The 17,529-nt window shown below is 42.0% G+C and overlaps 1 non-coding gene across 1 annotated transcript in view; it reads left to right on the forward strand.

Annotated features, from left to right (window-relative positions):
- Window positions 1-7,649: 7,649 nt before the first annotated feature.
- The window catches only part of LOC123761398 (uncharacterized), a 61,332-nt gene continuing 51,452 nt past the window's right edge, over window positions 7,650-17,529 (forward strand). The window contains exons 1-2 of the transcript XR_011224854.1: window positions 7,650-7,920; window positions 15,644-15,698. This is a non-coding gene — a transcript (uncharacterized protein). The remainder of the gene's footprint in view (window positions 7,921-15,643; window positions 15,699-17,529) is intronic.

The raw sequence follows: 17,529 nt of genomic DNA on the forward strand, positions 1-17,529 counted from the left end.
TCCTGTGAGAGATCCTGTGGCATCTTGTGAGAGAGATCCTGTGGCATCCTGTGAGAGAGATCCTGTGGCATCCTGTGAAAGAGATCCTGTGGCATCCTGTGAGAGAGAGATTCTGTGGCATCCTGTGAGAGAGAGATCCTGTGGCATCCTGTGAGAGAGAGAGATCCTGTGGCATCCTGTGAGAGAGAGTGATCCTGTGGCATCCTGTGAGAGAGATCCTGTGGCATCCTGTGAGAGAGATCCTGTAGCATCCTGTGAGAGAGATCCTGTGGCATCCTGTGAGATCCTGTGGCATCCTGTGAGAGAGAGATCCTGTGGCATCCTGTGAGAGATTCTGTGGCATCCTGTGAGAGATTCAGTGGCATACTGTGTGAGATCCTGTAGCATCCTGTGAGAGAGATCCTGTGGCATCCTGTGAGAGAGATCCTGTGGCATCCTGTGAGAGAGATCCTGTGAGAGAGATCCTGTGGCATCCTGTGAGAGAGAGATTCTGTGGCATCCTGTGAGAGAGAGAGATCCTGTGGCATCCTGTGAGAGAGAGAGATCCTGTGGCATCCTGTGAGAGAGAGTGATCCTGTGGCATCCTGTGAGAGAGATCCTGTGGCATCCTGTGAGAGAGATCCTGTAGCATCCTGTGAGAGAGATCCTGTGGCATCCTGTGAGAGAGATCCTGTGGCATCCTGTGAGAGATCCTGTGGCATCCTGTGAGAGAGATCCTGTGGCATCCTGTGAGAGATCCTGTGGCATCCTGTGAGAGAGATCCTGTGGCATCTTGTGTGAGAGATCCTGTAGCATCCTGTGAGAGAGATCCTGTGGCATCCTGTGAGAGAGATCCTGTGAGAGAGATCCTGTGAGAGAGATCCTGTGAGAGAGATCCTGTGGCATCCTGTGAGAGAGAGAGATCCTGTGGCATCCTGTGAGAGAGAGAGATCCTGTGGCATCCTGTGAGAGAGATCCTGTGGCATCCTGTGAGAGAGATCCTGTAGCATCCTGTGAGAGAGATCCTGTGGCATCCTGTGAGAGAGATCCTGTGGCATCCTGTGAGAGAGATCCTGTGGCATCCTGTGAGAGAGATAATGTGGCATCCTGTGAGAGAGAGCCTGTGGCATCCTGTGAGAGAGATCCTGTGGCATCCTGTGAGAGATCCTGTGGCATCCTGTGAGAGAGATCCTGTGGCATCCTGTGTGAGAGATCCTGTGGCATCCTGTGAGAGATCCTGAGGCATCCTGTGAGAGTGATCCTGAGGCATCCCGTGAGAGACCCTGTGGCATCCTGTGAGAGAGATCCTGTGGCATCCTGTGAGAGATCCTGTGGCATCCTGTGAGAGATCCTGTGGTATCCTGTGGGAGAGATCCCGTGGCATCCTGTGAGAGAGATCCTGTGGCATCCTGTGAGAGAGATCCTGTGGCATCCTGTGAGAGAGATAATGTGGCATCCTGTGAGAGAGATCCTGTGACATCCTGTGAGAGAGATCCTGTGGCATCCTGTGAGAGATCCTGTGGCATCCTGTGAGAGATCCTGTGGCATCCTGTGTGAGAGATCCTGTGGCATCCTGTGAGAGATCCTGAGGCATCCTGTGAGAGTGATCCTGAGGCATCCCGTGAGAGATCCTGTGGCATCCTGTGAGAGATCCTGTGGCATCCTGTGAGAGATCCTGTGGCATCCTGTGAGAGAGAGAGATCCTGTAGCATCCTGTGAGAGAGAGAGAGAGAGAGAGAGAGAGAGAGAGAGAGAGAGAGAGAGAGAGAGAGAGATCCTGTGGCATCCAGTGAGAGAGAGATCTTGTAGCATCCTGTGAGAGAGAGAGAGATCCTGTAGCATCCTGTGAGAGAGAGAGAGATCCTGTAGCATCCTGTGAGAGAGAGATCCTGTAGCATCCTGTGAGAGAGAGAGAGAGATCTTGTAGCATCCTGTGAGAGAGAGAGAGATCCTGTAGCATCCTGTGAGAGAGAGAGATCCTGTAGCATCCTGTGAGAGAGAGAGATCCTGTAGTATCCTGTGTGTGTGTGTGAGAGAGAGAGAGAGAGAGAGAGAGAGAGAGAGAGAGAGAGAGAGAGAGAGAGAGAGAGAGAGAGAGAGAGAGAGAGAGAGAGAGAGAGAGAGAGATCCTGTGGCATCCTGTGAGAGAGAGAGAGAGGTCTTGTAGCATCCTGTGAGAGGGAGAGAGATCCTGTAGCATCCTGTGAGAGAGAGATCCTGTAGCATCCTGTGAGAGAGAGAGAGATCCTGTAGCATCCTGTGAGAAAGAGAGAGATCCTGTAGCATCCTTAGCAAGCTTCATGTGGGGTTGGGAATGGTAAGCTTCATGTATATTTACACACAAAATAATCCAATAAATGGCTTCAAGAGTTTAACTCAAGAAAGTGTACAGTAATGAAAATAGGTGCAGGGAGCAGGAGCAGATACACTGTGCCAATTGGGGGATGAAATCGTTCAAGAATCAGGTAGAAAGAAAGATCGTGGGGCTGATATCACAACGAACTTGTCTCCTGAAGCCCATGTCAAAATGATATCACCTGTGGCACTTACTAAGTTAACCAACGGAAGAACTGCCTTTAGAAACTTGCGTAAGAAATAATTCTGAGCCTTTATTATCACAAACATCAGACCAATCCTGGAATATGCAGCTCCGGCGTGGAGTCTCTATTTAATGAAACACAAGATGAAGCAAGAGAAGTTTGAGAGTTATGCTACAAGAGTAGATAAGAGGAATAAGCAACGAGGAGAGGCTACAGGAATTAAGCCTCACGTCACTGGAAAACAGAAGAATTATGAGAGACATAATTACAACAAATTTCTCAGAAGAATTGACGGAACAGAGACCAAATATTTGGTATAGGTGGTACTCACCCAAGGGGGCACAGATGGAAACTTAGTACCCAAATGAGCCACAGAGACATTAGAAAGATTTGTTCCATTGTCATAGTAATAAATAAATGGAATACATTAGGAAGAGTATGGTGGAGGCAGTCTCATAAACACTCAATAAAGATATGATAAAGCCCAAAAGGTTCAGTAACTTGTAAACCAGTTGATTGGCAGTTCAGGGGCGGAATCAAAGAGCCGAAGTTCATCCTCTCCTCCCCCCCCCTCCCCATCACTGCCTGCAAGCAAAAGAGGGTTAAGCAATGAGGATAGGTTTAGAATTAGAATTAGAATTAAAATATTTATTTAGGTAAATGTACATACATAAAGAGATTTTACAAAGTTTGTTGGCTTTATAGATAGAGCTAGTACATACAATGCCTAAAGCCACTATTACGCAAAGCGTTTCGGGCAGAAGCAGGCGTTTCGGGCGGAAGGTTAACAAAAGTACATCTCGCAATTCTAGAGGATGGAACGAAAGGAATATGATCGTAACATACAAGATACTGATGGAAATAAACAAGGTGGATAGTGATAGTTTCTTCAGATTCAGAGAAGTGGCGGTCTCTCTCTCTCTCTCTCTCTCTCTCTCTCTCTCTCTCTCTCTCTCTCTCTCTCTCTCTCTCTCTCTCTCTCTCTCTCTCTCTCTCTCTCTCTCTCTCTCTCTCCTTTACACCCCTCCTACTGGCAGAAGAACTATGCCTACCGCTGAAGCTATTTTTCACAAAATCTCTGGACCAAGGGATAGTCCCCCCCCCCCCCCCAGAGTGGAAATATGCAAATGTCACCCATATTTTCAAAAAAGACAGAAGGAGCTCGGCAGAAAACTACCGGCCGATCTCACATTTACACACTCATGGAGAGAATCGTAAGGGAGAGAATCATTCACCATCTTTCAGTAAACAACTTTATAATATCGACGCAACATGGGTTTGTTAAAAATAGATCCTGCCTTACAAACTTGCTCACAGTTTTGGAACCGGTAACGAGCTACTCAGATAAAGGACTCCCGGTGGATGTAGTATACTTGGATTTTTCTAAAGCCTTTGATAAGATACCACATGTAAGACTGGCGAGGAAATTTGCAGGCTCATGGAATAAATGGTAGATTACTGGAATGAATATAACAATGGTTAAAACCAAGAAAACAAAGGGTCATGCTAAATGGGAGTGAATCTGACTGGAGAAATGTGGTAAGTAGGGTACCACAGGGGTTTATTTTGGGGCCAACCTCTGGTATCCATGCTTTTTGTCATATATACACTAACGATATGGATGAGAGTATTTCAATCCACATTATCAAATTTGCAGATGACACAAAGATATATGGTAAAGTAGGATATGAGAATGATACATGAAGCCTTATATAGCCTACGTGAACTAAGCAAATGCACACGATGTGTCACAATAACGTGGCTAAAGATATGAGGACCACACCACCCGCCAAACAAACTCCGAAACTACGACGTTGGTACAACGTTCGAACAAGTTTTAACACCTAACCAGTTATAACAACCAATATAGCAAGTTGTAACAACGTTCTAATACGTCATAAACACGTTAAGCCAAGATTTAACAGCTTTATTACAAGTTGTAACAAACAGAAAATAGAGACAGTTTCGGTTTGTGTTTCCAGGGCACACATCAAAAGATGGAGAAGCGGCGACGTTTCGGTCCGTCCTGAATTTTACCCGAAGGCCACTAACACTAATGGCCTCGACGAGGACATGAAGCCGGCGGCTTGTCAATGGTCCTCCCATTTCCCCGAAGCAGTTTGATGAAGAAAAAGAGTATGTATGTATGTACTACTTGGAGTCAAAATCCACCATTCACTGAAAGTTGCACAACAGGTAGGATCAGCAGTCAAAAAATTAACCAAACCCTTGGAATAATCAAGCGTGCCTTTAACTCTAAGGAAAAGAAGGTAGTGATTCAATTGTATAAATCTTCAATAATTGTATAAATCTAATTTCTTATATACATCAATGATTTGCCACCAAATGTTTCTAACATTCTTAAACCTATTTATTTATTTATTTATTTATTTATTTATTTATTTATTTATGCATATACAAGAATGTACATAAGGAATGTGAGGATACAAATATGGTAATTACAGTCTTGTAAAGCCACTAGCACGCGCAGTGTTTCGGGCAGGTCCTTAATCTAAGAAAATTTTAAGGAGGTAAATACTTGCAAAATTTATAGACAAAAAATGATAACAGATTACATGGAATGAAAAAAAAAGAAGATGAGAGAAAATTATAGGTACAGTATATTAAAGCACATAGGTAGCTATGATTGATTGCAATGACAGCTTAAAATGGTAGTTGACAACAAATTGGTAGGCACAATACAGCAGAAACAATATAAGATTGATTGCAATGACAGCTTGAATGGTAGTTGACAAAAATTGGTAGTCACAATACAGCATATGGCTAGCACATAAAAGAAGACAGCAATGAACACAATGATAAGGTTGTTTGATGTTACATAAAAATTAGGAGATTGGGTAACACTAGGTACAGAGCAAATTTAAAGCTCAGTGTTGGAAACTAAATAGATGAAGTTAGGTACTTTTTGGTTTTGCTTTTAAGTAAGGCAAAAGTTTTACAGTTTTTCAATTCACTAGGGAGTGAGTTCCATAGACTAGGTCCCTTAATTTGCATAGAGTGTTTACACAGATTAAGTTTGACCCTGGGGATATCAAAGAGATATTTATTTCTGGTGTGGTGATAATGGGTCCTATTACATCTGTCCAGGGAGAGTTTCAGAGCATGGTTTGCATTTAAGAACAGGGTTTTGTAAATGTAGTTGACACAAGAGAATGTGTGGAGGGAGTTAATATTTAGCAAGTTTAGGGATTTAAACAAGGGAGCTGAGTGTTGTCTGAAAGCAGAGTTAGTTATTATTCTGATAGCAGATTTTTGCTGTGTGATGATGGGCTTAAGGTGGTTTGCAGTGGTAGACCCCCATGCACAGATACCATAATTAAGATAGGGGTAGATTAGTGCATAATATAGTGAGAGGAGAGCAGAGTTAGGAACATAATATCTGATTTTGGAGAGTATACCAACTGTCTTAGAGACTTTCTTAGTTATGTGTTGAATGTGGGTGCTGAAGTTGAGTCTCTTGTCTAGGAATAGGCCAAGAAACTTGCCATCATTTTTATTACTGATGTTAATGTTGTCTATCTGTAGCTGAATTGCATTTGATGATTTGCTACCAAATAAGATGTAGTAAGTCTTTTCGATGTTTAATGTTAGTTTGTTCGTTGACATCCATAAGTGGACTTTTTTTAATTCATTATTCACAACATTATTTAGTGTATGTGGGTTGAGGTTTGAGTAGATAAGGGTAGTATCGTCAGCAAACAATATAGGTTTGAGAATATTAGAGACATTAGGCAGATCGTTTATATATATAAGAAATAGAAGAGGTCCTAAGATGCTGCCCTGTGGCACTCCAACGGTAATTGGTAGAGTGGAAGAAGTTGTATCATTGATGGTTACATATTGGTGTCTGTCACTAAGATAGGATCGGATGTAGTCATCTATACTATTTGTTGACGATACTGCCTTCATCAGTTCTGATCCTAACCCCTCCCCCCACACACACACACTAAATAATATTGTCAATAATGAATCTAAAAAAGTCCACTCATAGATGTCAACCAATAAACTTACATTAAACATAGAAAAGACCTACTACATTTAATTAGGTAGTAAATCATCCAATCATATTCAATTCAGATAGACAATGTTAACATTACCAATAAAAGTTAGTTAGTTTAGTTTAGTTCATTTATTATGCACCCCATACCCATCTAGTGGGCGGTAGTGGAAAGGGTTACAGAGGCACATAATGGGCTCAGGGACTGAACCCCACAATTCATTTAGTTAAGCAAGTTACAATCTTGATGAGCTAGTTACAAAATTCAATATAAGTCGTCACATCAACAATGGGTTCGAGATCGACCTCAAGTACAGGTTCTAAATTAAGCAACTGACATGTGTGGAGAGCTAGTGTCACAATTTATATGTTTGTCCTGCACACCTGCCTACACAAAAGACTGAACTTCAGCACCCGCACACAACACATCGCAAAAAAAGTATCAAAAACGGTCGGTATACTAGATGGGGGCGGTGTGCAGGATCAACATATTAATTGTGACACCAGTTCTCCACATATGTCACATATTGCTTAATTTAGAAACAATACTTGTTGTCGATCTCGAACCCATTGGTGATGTGACGATATGTATTGAATTTTGTAACTAGCTCATCAAGATTGTAACTTGCTTAGCTAAATGAATTGTGGGGTTCAGTCCCTGAGCCCATTATGTGCCTCTGTAACCCTTTCCACTACCGCCCACAGGATGGGTATTGGGTGCATAATAAATGAACTAAACTAACTCCACACATTGCCATGTACATACTATGTACATGTACAAAACCTTATTCCTAAATGCTAAAGCAATCCCCGTGGTGTAGTGATAAGACACTCGCCTGGCGTTTCACGAGCACTTTGTCCGGGGTTCGTATCCTGGCCGGGGAAGATTTATTGGGCGTCACTCAAATGTAGCCTCTGGTCACCCAACAATAAAATGGGTATCTGGTTGTTAAACGATTTGGTGGGGTCATATTCCGGGGAACATAGGACTAAGGACCGGCCCGAAACGCTACGCGTGCTAGTGGCCGTTTAAGAATGTAACAACTCTTGTATATATAGATAAATAAATAAATAATAAACAATAATGGGAGAGTGCGTGTGTGCGTCAGAGTGCGCACACGGGCCAGACTGGGCTGTGTGGGGTACAAGCTGACAGTGAGGACGGGATCTCGGGGAGGGGCGGTGTGCACTACAGCACTCGTCTACCACAAAGACATTATGGCTCCATTTCAACATTTCTTGATCGTGTTAGCCTTGGGATACATAAGAATGTATGACGGAGTGGTCCTGGACGACAATCTGTGCCAACAGAGCGTCAACTGCTACCACAACCAGTCCGGGCTCTGTGGCCTTCATGGGGACATCTTATCCTGTCGTCACCAGGTAAATTCTTACAGCTTCACTGAATGGACCTTTAAATACTCAACTGATTACGATGAAACGTGCATAGCTCTTAGTTAAATTGTCTTGGGAATATATTCCAGAAGATGACTAGTGGACTGGCGTTGTAGGTTAGTGGTGCGACGCTTGGGGACATTAGTGGCAAGGACAGTTAAAACTGGCTATAATAACTGCCAGGGGGTAAATACCTGGTCTCGGCCTCATATGTGGCTTTAGGGGAATATTCGGTAGGCCATGTTTGACTTTTTGTCCAAAGTGGGATACAATATATCCATGTCTGCTTACAAGTCACGGGAGTGCCGTAAGGGGCACTGCTGGAGCAATTTTTCTTTCTTGTAAAATTATTTATTATATTCAAGAAGGTACATAGAGTTTGTGAGAGTATATAACATTGGTGTTCTTATATTCATGCAAAGCCACTTAACATGCATAGCATTTCAGACAATATATAAAATATATATAAAATATATGTATATATACAGTATTATATATATCAAACAGTCAAATGACATTAATATTAACAATATTGAGGCAAAATGTTCTTTTAGTTGCACTTGGCAAGTCTCAAATAACTTTTAATTGCATTTGTCATCTTAAAAGATTAGACAACTTTCGTCTCAAAAAGACAAAATTATACAATAGGCTATTTTAATGTTAATGATTCCCTTTGTCAGAGACAGGAAGCCAGTACTTAGGCCTGAGGTCCCCTGAAGGTAACTACTAACCTGCCCCAGGATGCAGCCAACTGCTTAACTCTCACATACTGCTACGGTAAAAGAGGTGAAAGGAAAACTTGCCCCGTTTCTGACCTGCCCAGGAATTGAACCTGGGTCCTGGGGTTGTGAGCTGAGGATATAGACCACCATACTATAGGATCCATAAAACTAATGGTATCTAATAGTAACCAGTTAAATTTAATATTATCGTGTTCACGTGTCTATAATTTTTGTCAGGGACAGTTAGCGTGTGTATATTATACTTTAAGCTAAGCTTGTATAGAGGTCCCCAAGGACCAAGTACTGAGCCTCCCCAGGATGCAACCCAACAACAATTGCCTAACTCCCGGGTACCTATTTACTGGTAGATAAAGAGGCATTAGGCAAAAGGAAACATGCCTAACAATTTCTCCTGCTTGGGAATCAAACCTAGGATCCCCTATTGTGAGTTCACAATGAAACCAATTATGCAAAAAATTTGCAAATTTTCAAATTTATGGGTCATACTTGATTTAATTTGTTTTCTAATTTTCAGAGATGTATAGTTCTTAAACTGTAGGATGACACAAGGGGAAATACTTTGAAAAGTGCATTATGAGTACAGTACAGGGGTACCTCAGTTTTAAGAGTTTAATTCATTCCTGGAGACGGCTCGTATTCCGGAAACTCGAATTCCGAAGCTAATTTCCCCATAAGAAATAATGGGAAATGAATTAATCCGTTCCTGACTACCCCAAAAACCCCACATCAAACTAAATTTTTATACCTAATTCATCTAAATAAACCTACAAAACTATGTTCAAGTTATTACTTACCTTGCTGTTGAATGCTGTAGGCGTATGGAAGATGGTGAGGAGGGGGAAGGAGGAGAGGAGTTACTGTTTGGAAGGGGAGTCCCTTTCCATTATCACATCAGGCAGTGAGGACCTTTCTGGTGTGCTCTCCCTGGCACGTTTTATCTCAGTGCCACTAGGTCCTGGTTGAGGCTCGCTGCTCGATTTTCAACTTTGCAGTTCTTCCCATACTTCACACATTTTCTTAATCAAGAAGGGACATCCTCTACTACCTCTACTCACAGCTATTTTCTTAGGTTGAACCTTATCAATGACTTTCTTGAGACCCATGGCGAGATATATAATAACTTTTATGCTCAAATGGCCAAAAAAACGACATAAAACTGTAAATCCTTGTGAAGAATTCAGGAGGTTATCTTGAGATGATTTCGGGGCTTTTTTTTTTTTTTTTAGTGTCCTCGCGGCCCGGTCCTCGACCAGGCCTCCACCCCCAGAAAGCAGCGCGTGACAGCTGACTAACACCCAGGTACCTATTTTACTGCTAGGTAACAGGGGCATAGGGTGAAAGAAACTCTGCCCATTGTTTCTTGCCGGCGCCTGGGATCGAACCCAGGACCACAGGATCACAAGTCCAGCGTGCTGTCCGCTCGGCCGACCGGCTCCCGATAGGGAGGGATAGTCACTGGGCGGGAGACAATGGTAAACTGAGGGGCGGAGGGGCGACGATCGCCGTACCACCACGCAATAGGTCGCTCTGAATGCGTATCAACAAACTCGCCATCCGAGGTAACCCTCGCCTTCCGAGACATATTTTCAGAGGAAATCCTGCTCGTATTCCGAAAAACTTGCATACAGGGACACTCGTGTTCCGAGGTACCACTGTACTTCAATAAAAATGTAAATAATTGTGTCGGGGGACGGGAAGCCAGGGTGTATTCATATACGTTTAGCTTTTATCTAGGTCCCCTTCCCACCCCCCCAGGCCAAATTACTGATCTGACCTAGGATGCAACCCCACAAGAAGTTGACTAGCTCCTGAGTACCTATTAACTGCTATGTGAACAGAGGCATTAGATGAAAGGAAATGTACCCAATCATTTCTGTCCCACCCGGGATTCGGACCCAGAATTCTCTGTTGTGCGTCGAGAATGAACTCGACTATACTATCTGGACCTTTAATAATAATAATAATAATAATAATAATAATAATAATAATTAATTGTCGGGGGACAGGCAGCCAGTTTTTGCCTATAGTACATGTTTGGCTTATATCAAGGTTCCCCCAAGGGTCGAATTACTGATCCTCCCCAGGATCCAACCCCACAACAAGCTGACTAACTCCTGGGTACCTGCTAGGTGGACAGGGGCATGAGGTGACAGGAAACGGGCCCAACCATTTGTCCCGCCTGGAATTCGAACCCAAAATTCTCAATCGTGAATCGAGAACAAACCCAACTGTACTACCAAGATAAATAAATAATACTACTCTGATAAATAAATACTGTATGTCCAGACACCAGTACCATAAGTAATTCCAAATAAACTTAACAATTTCACAGTAACTATAGAGAAATAGTCATTACCTAAATACAAGCCTAACATGTATGAATACACTCTGGCTTCCTGTCCCCTAACATAATGAATTTTATTATGAATTATACATGTAAAACCCAGACAATAATTTTTTAAATCATCATATGGTGATGACTGCATTTCCCTAGTAACATTCGTGATAACCGCATTTGTACCATAAAATGACAGCAGGATTTTTTCGTGGGTCAAGGTAAACTCCAATACATCCATATAGACGTATTATATCCATATTTGCATCATACAATATGTGTAAAACCCAGACAGTAATTTATTAAATCTTCATATGTTAATCACATTACCCTGTAAATCAACAATTGATGATAATCACTGTCTAAGGGTTAAAAAACCATCAATTTATGTCAAACAAACAATGCTCTCTTGGACATTAAAATAAAACCTAAATAACTGGTGGTTCCCAAGAAATAAGTTATCAAACATTTGGGTAGCTGGTGCCATTATTTAACTCTACTGGGAAGCCAGTGGCCGGACACCCTCAGGTCTGCACATGTCAGGACCTGGCATTATATTTTAGATGTGTTGCCATATAGTATTTATCTCTAGAAATAAAATAATTTATAGAGGGAATATATAATTTTCCCCAAGTTGGACACTTTTAACTTTGTTTAACTCCTAGGAGTGAGGAGTGTTTGTGTTGAAGATACGGATCTCTTCTTGAGGTTATCTTGAGATGATTTCGGGGCTTTTTTAGTGTCCCCGCGGCCCGGTCCTCGACCAGGCCTCCACCCTCAGGAAGCAGCCCGTGACAGCTGACTATCACCCAGGTACCTAATTTACTGCTAGGTAACAGGGGCATAGGGTGAAAGAAAGTCTGCCCATTGTTTCTCGCCGGCGCCTGGGATCGAACCCAAGACCACAGGATCACAAGTCCCACGTGCTGTCCGTTCGGCCGACCGGCTCCCCCATTGGTATGTTTGGCAAATCGGATAGGTGTGTTTGACAAATGTTTATTAGAGAGTAGACTCCAGTAGGCTTTATACCTGAGTTTTACCTGAGAACCATAAACACTAGTGGCCTCGATGAGGACAGGAAGCCGATGGCTTGTCTAATCCCCCCCATTTGCCTTCATGATCTTTTCCAGCTGTCCTTTTACTGTGCACGTGGTTTTGACTGAAACTTCATAGTGCAATTGTTAAGGACATATTTTTGTTGCTTGTATAAATGTTTAGGTAACGTTAATGTCAAAATGTTCCCAAACTCAATCATTTTAATTTCAAAACACACAGTGATGTAAACATTAAATATAGCCTAATTAAAAAAATAGCAACTCTTAGAGCACCTAAGGGCACTCTGGGCAGTAGAGTGATTAAATGTTAAGAATTTAGGCATTTACGGCTTTGGTGAGTAGGCAGTTCCATGGGTTTATAACCCTGTGGGTGAAGAAGCATCTCCTGTTCTCAGTCCTACATTGTGGCTTGTTGAGCTTGAAACCGTTGCTCATTGTTTGTGTTACGTCTTGCCTTTTGAAGAAATTTTCCTTATCAACATCCTCCAAATTGTTCAGTATTTTAAGTTTCAATGAGATCTGACCTGTCATGCCTGGTTTGCAGTGTTAGCCCTGTGGCCCTCAACTGTTCCTCGTTAATGAGTTGACTTAGCTCTGGAATGATTTTTGTTGCCCGGTATTGTACTTTTTTTTCCAGAGCAGCTATGTCCTCATGAAGATGGGGTCTCCATGCTTGGATACAGCAATCCAAATGGGGGTGCACCAGAGATTAATACAATTGAATCACTGCCTTTTCCTTAGTCAAAAGTACGCTTGATTATTCCAGATAGTGGGGCCTCAATTTACAATGGTAATCCGTTCCCAGAGACACATCGTAAGCCGAATCAATTTTTCCCATAAGAAATAAAGGGAATTTAATTAGTCCGTTCCCCACCCTCCAAAATATTAACATGCAAATGCATTTTATACTGAATACAATTTTTTTCTCAAACTACAAGGCAGTATATATGTTTATCTTAATTTTATGGAGGGCTCTCGATGGCGTATGGAAGATTGTGATGAGGTGGGAGGAGGAGAGGTGTTACTGTTTGGAAGTGGTGTCCCCTTCAATTATAACATCAGGCAGTGATGTTTTCTCTGGTGTAGACTCTCCTACGTTTTGCCTGCATACCACTAGGACCTGATTGTGGTTCACTGCTTGTTTGTCTCACCAAAAATTTGTCAAAAGACACTTGTTTTTCCCTTCATTTTAACATTTGTCGGTAGTGATCTACCGACAAATGTTAAAACATCACAGTGTCATTGATAAGGTTAAGGCAACGGCCTACTGGAGCTTAATTTGGGTGAGTCGTTTCAGCAAAAGTTTGCAGTTCTTCCCATGCTGCACACATTTTCTTAATTTTTGAGGAAGGGACAATCAGTACTGCCTCCTCCTCCCCTGAAGAAATTTCCTCAGCTACCTCTTCTTGCTGCTCCTTTTGAAGGGCTTGGAGTTCTTCGGTGGTCAGTTCGTTGTGTTCCTCCACCAACTCCACATCAGCACCATCCAACTCAAAGCCCAATTGATGGCCCAGAGAAACAATTTCCTCAACAAGAGGCACTTCAGGTTCGGACTCAAACCCCTCGAAATCTCATTCTGCAACACATTCAGGCCACAATTTTCTCCAGCCAGAGATCATGGTTCTTGCGGTCACTTCTTGCCAGGCTTTGTCTACGAGTTTTAAAGCACTACAAATGTTAAAATGGTTTTTCCAGAACTCTTTGAGGGCGAGTTGTGTGGTATCCATCACTTCGACACATCTCCGAAAAAGTGCTCTTTCATAAAGTTTCTTAAAATTGGCAATGATTTTCTGGTCCATAGGCTGAAGTAGAGGAATGGTGTTGGGAGGCAGGAACTTTACTGTAACAAAACTAAATTCCTCCATCAATGAATTCTCCAAGCATGGAGGATGGGCAGGAGCACTGTCGAGGAGAAGCAGGGCCTTGAGTGGCAAACTGTTCTCCTGCAGATGTTTTTTGATGGCAGGGCACACCACCCCATTCACCAACTCGGTAAAAAATTGCCTAGTAACCCATGCCTTAACATTAGCCCTCCACATCACACACATTTGTAAGTTGGGGCACACCTCAGAAATTAGGTTAGCCTCGGTAAGTAATAGGCATTTAGCAAGTAGATAAAAAGTGTCATGAGTATCGATGTCACCCCTCTTGTCTTCCATCCTCCTGAGGTCTGTGATTTTCTTATTGAGGATCTCCTCAATGGCGTTAGACCCAAGGGGGCTCCAAGGAGATTGCTGTTCACAGCCCTAATGACATAGGCTCCGGGCAAGACAGATCCTATTCCAGCTATGATGTCTGTGCTGGAGGAGACTACTTACACACTTGGAAGGGTTTATAAAGGAAGAGACCCAAGCTTACTTCTTGCTCCTTTATTTTTCTGATGTCTTCCAAGAGGTGGTCTAAGGGGGCCATCATCCAAAAATCAGATGTTGAACTCGCTGGCCAAGCTTTCGGTGATTTCTTTTAAGACTAAGCAGAAAAGAAGAGGAGCTAGAGGATCAACTTGCTAAACACCTTCATGTGATCTGATTTATTGTTTGCCAAAGAACAATTTTGATTCACCACTGTAGCAAGATAGATTGAACAAGTTGAGGGGCAAGAAATGGCTAATGTACAGCACAGAGCATTGCATCTCTTCTGACCATGTTAAAGGCATTTTTAAAGTCCAGTTTGAGCAGGGTCTTTTCGTCAGAAATGTTGGTGATGTATGCTCGTGCTGCATGAGCAGCCATTTCACAGTCTTGGGGATTCCAAATCCCAGCTGAATTGGTTTCAGCAATTCAGCCATTTGTTGGCTGACAACCCTCGTGGCAGCCTTGGCAACTTGGTATCGGAGTGTGTTGCCTACAGCGATTGGCCTGATTCCCCCATCCTTCTTGGTGAGAGCACAAAGGGAGGCACCGAAGAAGAGGGGCCTGATGACCTCGGGTATATCACCAGCCAGGCACGCATTGACGAACCTTGTGAGTTCCATAAGAAGATCTTGTGCAGCATCACCAACTGCAGGATTTAAAATTTGCTTAATGGATTGTGGTTTTAATCCTGTAAAGCTGCCTGCTGACCCAGGTGGAAAAGAGCTGCTTTGTAGACCTCATATTGGTCAACAGTTAATGGGTCTGAACTGGTCTCGACTGGTGGCAATACGATGTTGTTGACTCGTGGGGCTCTGAGTGGGTGCTTTCTTTGCAGAACTCGTGCTTGTGGCAAAGCTCCTAGGAGCAGTTATCTCGTCACTGGTGAGGACTCGAATAGTACTTGCGGGATTTCTCTTCAATTTTCTGGGTGATTTGTGCTTTGATTTTGTATGTTTCTGATGTGTTGTTGTTACTATGTATTTCTGTGATGGATGTGTTTGCTCGAGGAGGCAGGCAAACTAGGTTATCGCCACTTATGTATTCATTTATCGCCCTAATGATCGAGGATGCAAGTGATTTGTCCCTCGTTGGAGGGACGGTGAGGCATACATTGCCAAACAATAGGACATTATGCCTCAGTGTCCTTTTGTGGCCATTATGCATTATTATTTTCTATAATATATTTCTGTAAAGCTAAAATGCAAAATATGTCTACTTTTTCAGTTAAGGAGTACCAAAAATTCGAATGAAGATTGTCAAGTACAACGGATTACTAACGGTTAGTTTTATATATTCATGTGTCCTCCTCTTTGTCCTTTCTTGGTGCAGTGCTCTGTATTAGATGTGATATGTCAAAAAAGAAATTACAGAAGTACACATTAAACCAGGGTCATTTATAAGAGTTTGAGTTAGGCCTTAACTATGGTATTGAAAGCAATTTAGTTTAATTACTCGTCTCTTTTCTGTAATTTTTACTTACATTCCTGGATTAGTTTGTTGGTAATTAATTTTTGTAAATAATCATACCCTGTACTGAGAGTTAACAAATGGAATGAACTGAAAAAAACTCATGGAAGACTTGACACAATTTCTAGAGCATATAAAGTAGGAATTAATTATTGAGAAAGTTAGAATACTAAGCTCACTCACTTGTTCTATATGGGCTAGACCCCTCACTAGATAAACCAGATTATCCAGATAAGCACTTATTCTTAGCAGGAAAGTGCAAAAATTAACATTCACAATTTTTTGTACCACAACCAGCATAATTTGAATTTACACATACATTATAATTAAAAAATATACTGGTAAATAAAAAAAATATATACTGTAATTTAAAACAGAAACCTCAGCTTACCTTGTTGTAGTTTGTCTGCTTGACTGATACCTGTACAGTACTTGAAATGAAAATTTTTGTAACTTAACCTAACACTAAAATTACTGTTCAATACATGAGCTTGACAAGGTCAGTTTTGCTGGCCAGCTACTGAAGCATCACTAGTTGAAGGCTCTTGGCTTTCTGGTGAGCCTTCACTTTTCATTTTCACAATATTGTGCCTTGCTTTAATCTTGAATTCCGATCAATAATTGCCCTGAAATCCTGTATTCCATGGTTGTCTGTAAACCTACCGTGGTGCATTACTTATGCACCACGAATTTTCATGCCAACTATGCAGTGCTGTCAAAACCACTTATACACAGCCTCTTCCAACTGGACATTCTATGCAGGCTTCAAAGTTTTCTATTACACACTCTGCTAGTGCTTAAACCCTCACTCTCACTTTTTGCTATGTATTTCATGTACTGTATTCATCCTTGTTTCCTTGTATCAGAGACAGTACTAGTGCCTATGCCAAAATCCTTTGCAACACTCAACACTTTGCAACAGCCAACCGGCCATTTTCACAGAGTTCAATGACATAACAACTTATCGTTAGTTTGTAGCACAACCTCCTTCCTCTTAACACCTTCAGGATGATTGCTGCTCTGTCCTACCAGATATGGTCTTAGCAAAAATGACCAAAGTTACTATGAAAACAAATTATTTAGAAAATTTTTCACTAATGGCTCGTCGCTGTGTATAATGCGAAGGTTGAGAGGACATGGCATGTGTAGGATTGACCGGACTTAGATGGGTCCACTTGGGGCAGGTAGGCACCTTACATAGGCTACCAACCAGAAAAAAAAATCCTAAAATTTTTGCAGGAAACTACGGCCTTCAGTCTGTACACAATGCTTAATAAATTTGTAATTGTTATATTATTAGATAATATTTCTTTAGTTTTTACTGTAATGAATTGTTTTAATATAATTTTTGGTTATTCTGGACAATAATCATAGGCCCCTCCACATACCTCTCATCCCCCAGATGGTACATCCTGACTCTCCCCTACACCATCCACCCCAACACCTCCCATACCCAGTGCCTTGAAGCACTGTTGTATGGGAATAATACAGTATGGCTTGATGCTGTAATGGGTTACAGTATCTGGGAAAAATCTATGGTTTTCCGGAGTGCTGTCCGAATATGAAGTTTGCCAGAAAGTTATTTGGACTTGATTTAGAATCTATACTAGGCTGTGCTATCTGGCCAAATTTCCAGTTATCTG

Source organism: Procambarus clarkii, chromosome 7 (assembly GCF_040958095.1).
Source record: "Procambarus clarkii isolate CNS0578487 chromosome 7, FALCON_Pclarkii_2.0, whole genome shotgun sequence".
NCBI lineage: Eukaryota > Metazoa > Arthropoda > Malacostraca > Decapoda > Cambaridae > Procambarus > Procambarus clarkii.